Source organism: Chrysemys picta, unplaced genomic scaffold (genome assembly GCF_011386835.1).
Source record: "Chrysemys picta bellii isolate R12L10 unplaced genomic scaffold, ASM1138683v2 scaf1255, whole genome shotgun sequence".
Lineage (NCBI taxonomy): Eukaryota > Metazoa > Chordata > Testudines > Emydidae > Chrysemys > Chrysemys picta.
This window is the reverse complement of record NW_027053962.1, coordinates 12,501-18,882: the sequence shown is the minus strand read 5'-3', so window position 1 is coordinate 18,882 and position 6,382 is coordinate 12,501. Positions and strand designations below refer to the sequence as shown.

Genomic DNA, 6,382 nt, shown 5'->3' with positions numbered 1-6,382 from the left:
GAGGCTTAATAGTCCTTCCAGGGGAGGCTTAATAGTCATCCCCCGGGCAGTCCGCGGGAGGCTTAATAGTCGTCCCCCGAGTGCTCCGGGGGGGGCAGGCTTAATAGTCGTTCCCCAGGCAGTCCGGGAGAGGCTTAAGAGTCATCCCCCGACAGTGTGGGTGTGGGTGTGGGCGGGGGGGAGGCTTAGCAGTCGTCCCCAGGGCGGTCCGGGGGTGGGGGGAGGCCTCAGAGTCGTCCCTCCGAGAGCCGTGTCGGCGGCGGTGGCGGGTGTCAGGCTTTACATCCAGCCTCCGGAGGGTGAGCGTCCTCGGACGCGATGCAGCCGCCGCAGAGAGGCAGCCTCCGAGGCAGGGAGCGGAGCACCGAGGCTGGGGAGTGGGGAGCAGGAGCCGGGGGGGGGGAGGTGGGGGGCGTTCAGGACAACAGGTCAACCCCCGGGAAGCGGCTGTCAAATGTTCAAAGTCCCCACTCGGCCACCAGGTCAAGCCCCGGGAAGCGGCTGTAAAATGTTCAAAGTCCCCCCCGGGACAACAGGTCAAGCCCTGGGAGGCGGCTGTCAAATGTTCAAAGTCCCCACCGGGACAACAGGTCAAGCCCTGGGAGGCGGCTGTCAAATGTTCAAAGTCCCCACCGGGACAACAGGTCAACCCCCGGGAAGCGGCTGTCAAATTTTCAAAGTCCCCGTTCGGCCACCAGGTCAACCCGCTGAATCTACTGGGTTGACCTGGCGGCCGGTTTGCTTTCCGGCCACCAGGTCAACCCATTGGATTCGACGGGTTGACCTGGCGACCGGTTTGCTTTCCGGCCACCAGGTCAACCCATTGGATTCGACGGGTTGACCTGGTGGCCGGTTTGCTTTCCGGACCGGATGTCACCCCACTCCCAGGGCAGCGCGGCAGTGGTGCTGAGGACCGCAGAGGGGGGGCTTAATAGTCGAGAGGGAGCAGGTCCGGGGGAGGCTTAATAGTCGTCCCCCGAGGACTCCGGGGGCCAGGCTTAATAGTCGTCCCCCCCCCCCCCCCCCCCCGGGCGCTCCAGGGGGGAAAGCTTAATAGTCCTCCCCCGAGGACTCCGGGGGCAGGCTTAACAGTCGTCCGCCCCGGGCGCTCCAGCGGGAAAGCTTAATAGTCCTCCCCTGACAGTGTGTGTGTGTGTGGGAGGGAGGCTTAGCAGTCTTGCCCCGGGTGGTCCGGTGGGGGAGGCTTAGCAGTCATCCCCCGAGGACTCCGGGGGCAGGCTTAATAGTGGTTCCAGGGGAGGCTTAATAGTCTTCCCCCGGGCAGTCCGGGAGAGGCTTAATCGTCATCCCCCGACAGTGTGTGTGTGTGTGTGTGGGGGGGAGGCTTAGCAGTCTTCCCCCAGGCTGGGTGGGGGCCTGGCGGGAGGCGTCGCAGTCTTCCCCCGGGCGGTCCGGTGGGGGAGGCTTAGCAGTCGTCCCCAGGGCGGTCCGGGGGTGGGGTGGGGTGGGGGGCCTCACAGTCGTCCCTCGGAGAGCCGGGTCGGCGGCAGTGGTGGGTTTACGTCCAGCCTCCGGAGGGTGCGCGTCCTCGGAGGCGATGCAGGCGCCGCAGAGAGGCAGCCTCCGAGGCAGGGAGCGGAGCACCGAGGCTGGGGAGAGGGGAGCAGGAGCCGGGGGCTGGGGGTGGGGGTGGGGGGCGTTCAGGACAACCGGTCAAGCCCCGGGAAGCAGCTGTCAAATGTTCCAAGTCCCCACTCGGCCACCAGGTCCACCCCAGTCTAGCAATGGGGTTGACCTGGCTGACGGCCGGTTAGTATCAAGGTAAACTCACCGTCGTCCACAGGAGGGCAGCTCTCAGGCCGGCCGGCTGCGGCTGACTCTGGGGCGGCGCCCGGTCCCGGCAGCGAGGGGCGGGGGGCGCGGAGCGAGACGGGGCTAACCGGGGGGGGGGGGGCGCCTCCTGCGACTTTGGGGGCCGCGGGTCGTCAGTGGCGTGCAGGCCGGGCCTCTCCCGGGGGATTCGGGGGGGCGGTCCTGCGGGCCGGGCGCAGGGGGCTCGGGCGAGCCCGGGCCGGTCCGCCCCGGGGCCGGGGTCTCCGCCTGCGGCTCAGGGGGGCGCGGGTCGTCGGGGGAGGAAGCCCGGGGGAGCTGCACACCGGCCCGCCAGGCCAGGCCTGGCCTGGATGGCCGCGGGGGGATTCGGGGCGGTCCCGCGGGCCGGGGGCCGGGCGCAGGGGAGGCGGGGGGTCCGAGCGAGTCGGTCCCGGGCCTGGGGTCTCCCCCTGCGGCTTTGGGGTCCGTGGGTCCCCGCTGGAGGAAGCCGCTGGGCGCTGGACACCCGCCGTCCGTCCCGCCTGGCCAGGCCTGGCCTGGGTGGCCGCGGGGGGATTCGGGGCGGTCCCGCGGGCCGGCGGCCGGGCGCAGGGGGTCCGAGCGAGTCCGTCCCAGGCCCGGGGCCTCCCCCTGCGGCTTTGGGGTCCGTGGGTCCCCGCTGGAGGAAGCCGCTGGGCGCTGGACACCCGCCGTCCGTCCCGCCTGGCCAGGCCTGGCCTGGGTGGCCGCGGGGGGGGATTCGGGGCGGACCTGCGGGCCGGCGGCCGGGAGGGTCCGGGCCAGTCCGCCCCATGCCCGGCGTCTCCCCCAGCGGCTTCGGTGGCCCCGGGGGGGGTCCTCCGCGGAGGAAGCCGGGTGGGTGGGGAGCCGGACCCCAGGCGCCCAGACCCGTGACCTGCGGCCGCGACCTCCGACTCGGCAGGAGCGACGAGGGGCTTTCCGGCCCGTCCCCCCCTCTCCTTCCCCCCCAGAAAAGGAGAGAGAGCTGACTCGGACCGGGAAAAGCTGCCTACGGCACCTGGGATTCCCAGGCGGTCACCCATCCAAGTACTAGCCAGGCCCGGGACGGTTTACCTTCCGAGATCGGACGGGATCGGGGGCGTTCGGTCCGGTATGGCCGTAGGCACCCGGCCCCGCGCCTCCTCGCCCGCTTTCCCCTGCCGACGCCCGGGCCTGCCGCACGGTGAGCCCCGGTCGGACTGCCCCCCCCCCTGCGGCAGGGCCCCCGTCTCTCGCGGGCCCGGTCCTTTTTTCCTTTTCGAGCTCCGGGGCCCGGGCTGGCCGCCAGAGCCCCTCCGCCCGCCCTCCCCGGCGTCGGGGAAAATACTGTCCCGGACTTCCAGTGCGCCCGATCCTGTCAGCCGGGGGGTGGGGAGGGGCAGTCCCTCGCTGCGGCCGGGGAGGGTGAGCCCAGGGCGGCTTGCCTGCCGTGCGAGGCCCCTCTCGGCCACCAGGTCAACCCCGAGTCGAAAGGGCTGAAAAATTTTCAGAGTCCCCTCCCGGGCACCAGGTCAACCCGTGGAATCGGACGGGTTCACCTGCTGGCCGGTTCGCTTCCCGGCCACCAGGTCAACCCCTAGGTTGCCGACCGGCCTACCCAGTGGCCGGTTTGCTTTCCGGCCACCAGGTCAACCCCTAGGGGTTTTAACGGGGGCACGCCCGGTGGCCTCTTTCCCGTCCGGTCACCAGGTCAACCCGGATCTCCCTCCTTCCCTGGGCGTCCCCTCCTCGGAGGCGTCAGGTTCCATTTCCCCCCCCCCCCCCAGACTTCCAGGGGCCCGATCCAGTCGGCCGGGAGGCAGTCCCTCGCTGCGGCCGGGGAGGGTGAGCCCAGGGCGGCCTGGTCCATGTCTCTAGTGGGCCCGATCCTTTTTTTTTTTTTCGAGCTCCGGGGCCAGGCCCGCCCGGGCAGCCCTCCTCGGAGGCGTGGGGCGATTCCCCCCCCCCCCCAGACTTCCAGGGGCCCGATCCTGTCGGCCGGGAGGCAGTCCCTCGCTGCGGCCGGGGAGGGTCAGCCCAGGGCGGCTTGCCTGCCGTGCGAGTCCCCTCTCGGCCACCAGGTCAACCGCGAGTCGAAAGGGCTGAAAAATTTTCAGAGTCCCCTCCCGGGCACCAGGTCAACCCGTGGAATCGAACGGGTTCACCTGCTGGCCGGTTCGCTTCCCGGCCACCAGGTCAACCCGTGGAATCGGACGGGTTCACCGGCTGGCCGGTTCGCTTTCCGGCCACCAGGTCAACCCCTAGGTTTTAAGGGGGGGACGCCCGGTGGCCTCTTTCCCGTCCGGTCACCAGGTCAACCCGGATCTCCCTCCTTCCCTGGGCGCCCCCTCCTCGGAGGCGTCAGGTTCCATTCTTTTTTCCAGACTTCCAGGGGCCCGATCCAGTCGGCCGGGTGGCAGTCCCTCGCTGCGGCCGGGGAGGGTGAGCCCAGGGCGGCTTGCCTGCCGTGCGAGTCCCCTCTCGGCCACCAGGTCAACCCCGAGTCGAAAGGGCTGAAAAATTTTCAGAGTCCCCTCCCGGGCACCAGGTCAACCCGTGGAATCGAACGGGTTCACCTGCTGGCCGGTTCGCTTCCCGGCCACCAGGTCAACCCGTGGAATCGGACGGGTTCACCGGCTGGCCGGTTCGCTTTCCGGCCACCAGGTCAACCCCTAGGTTTTAAGGGGGGGGGGACGCCCGGTGGCCTCTTTCCCGTCCGGTCAGCAGGTCAACCCGGATCTCCCTCCTTCCCTGGGTGCCCCCTCCTCGGAGGCGTCAGGTTCCATTCTTTTTTCCAGACTTCCAGGGGCCCGATCCAGTCGGCCGGGTGGCAGTCCCTCGCTGCGGCCGGGGAGGGTGAGCCCAGGGCGGCTTGCCTGCCGTGCGAGTCCCCTCTCGGCCACCAGGTCAACCCCGAGTCGAAAGGGCTGAAAAATTTTCAGAGTCCCCTCCCGGGCACCAGGTCAACCCGTGGAATCGAACGGGTTCACCTGCTGGCCGGTTCGCTTCCCGGGCACCAGGTCAACCCGTGGAATCGAACGGGTTCACCTGCTGGCCGGTTCGCTTCCCGGGCACCAGGTCAACCCGTGGAATCGAACGGGTTCACCTGCTGGCCGGTTCGCTTCCCGGGCACCAGGTCAACCCGTGGAATCGAACGGGTTCACCTGCTGGCCGGTTCGCTTTCCGGCCACCAGGTCAACCCCTAGGTTTTAAGGGGGGGGGGACGCCCGGTGGCCTCTTTCCCGTCCGGTCAGCAGGTCAACCCGGATCTCCCTCCTTCCCTGGGCGCCCCCTCCTCGGAGGCGTCAGGTTCCATTCTTTTTTCCAGACTTCCAGGGGCCCGATCCAGTCGACCGGGAGGCAGTCCCTCGCTGCGGCCGGGGAGGGTGAGCCCAGGGCGGCTTGCCTGCCGTGCGAGTCCCCTCTCGGCCACCAGGTCAACCCCGAGTCGAAAGGGCTGAAAAATTTTCAGAGTCCCCTCCCGGGCACCAGGTCAACCCGTGGAATCGAACGGGTTCACCTGCTGGCCGGTTCGCTTCCCGGGCACCAGGTCAACCCGTGGAATCGAACGGGTTCACCTGCTGGCCGGTTCGCTTCCCGGGCACCAGGTCAACCCGTGGAATCGAACGGGTTCACCTGCTGGCCGGTTCGCTTTCCGGCCACCAGGTCAACCCCTAGGTTTTAAGGGGGGGGACGCCCGGTGGCCTCTTTCCCGTCCGGTCAGCAGGTCAACCCGGATCTCCCTCCTTCCCTGGGCGCCCCCTCCTCGGAGGCGTCAGGTTCCATTCTTTTTTCCAGACTTCCAGGGGCCCGATCCAGTCGGCCGGGTGGCAGTCCCTCGCTGCGGCCGGGGAGGGTGAGCCCAGGGCGGCTTGCCTGCCGTGCGAGTCCCCTCTCGGCCACCAGGTCAACCCCGAGTCGAAAGGGCTGAAAAATTTTCAGAGTCCCCTCCCGGGCACCAGGTCAACCCGTGGAATCGAACGGGTTCACCTGCTGGCCGGTTCGCTTCCCGGGCACCAGGTCAACCCGTGGAATCGAACGGGTTCACCTGCTGGCCGGTTCGCTTCCCGGGCACCAGGTCAACCCGTGGAATCGAACGGGTTCACCTGCTGGCCGGTTCGCTTCCCGGGCACCAGGTCAACCCGTGGAATCGAAAGGGTTCACCTGCTGGCCGGTTCGCTTTCCGGCCACCAGGTCAACCCCTAGGTTTTAAGGGGGGGGACGCCCGGTGGCCTCTTTCCCGTCCGGTCAGCAGGTCAACCCGGATCTCCCTCCTTCCCTGGGCGCCCCCTCCTCGGAGGCGTCAGGTTCCATTCTTCTTTTTCCAGACTTCCAGGGGCCCGATCCAGTCGACCGGGAGGCAGTCCCTCGCTGCGGCCGGGGAAGGTGAGCCCAGGGCGGCCTGGTCCATGTCTCTAGTGGGCCCGATCCTTTTTTTTTTTCCGAGCTCCGGGGCCAGGCCCGCCCGGGCAGCCCTCCTCGGGGGCGTGGGGCGATTTCCCCCCCCCCCACCCCCAGACTTCCAGGGGCCCGATCCTGTCGGCCGGGAGGCAGTCCCTCGCTGCGGCCGGGGAGGGTCAGCCCAGGGCGGCCTGCTTGGCGGCCGGGT

General features: G+C 69.3%; 1 non-coding gene across 1 annotated transcript; it reads right to left on the bottom strand.

Moving 5' to 3' along the window:
• Positions 1–2,800: 2,800 nt before the first annotated feature.
• LOC135979809 (5S ribosomal RNA) lies at positions 2,801–2,919 on the bottom strand. The gene has a single exon (XR_010597055.1). It is a non-coding gene; the product is annotated as a 5S ribosomal RNA (ribosomal RNA).
• Between the last annotated feature and the right edge of the window lie 3,463 nt (positions 2,920–6,382).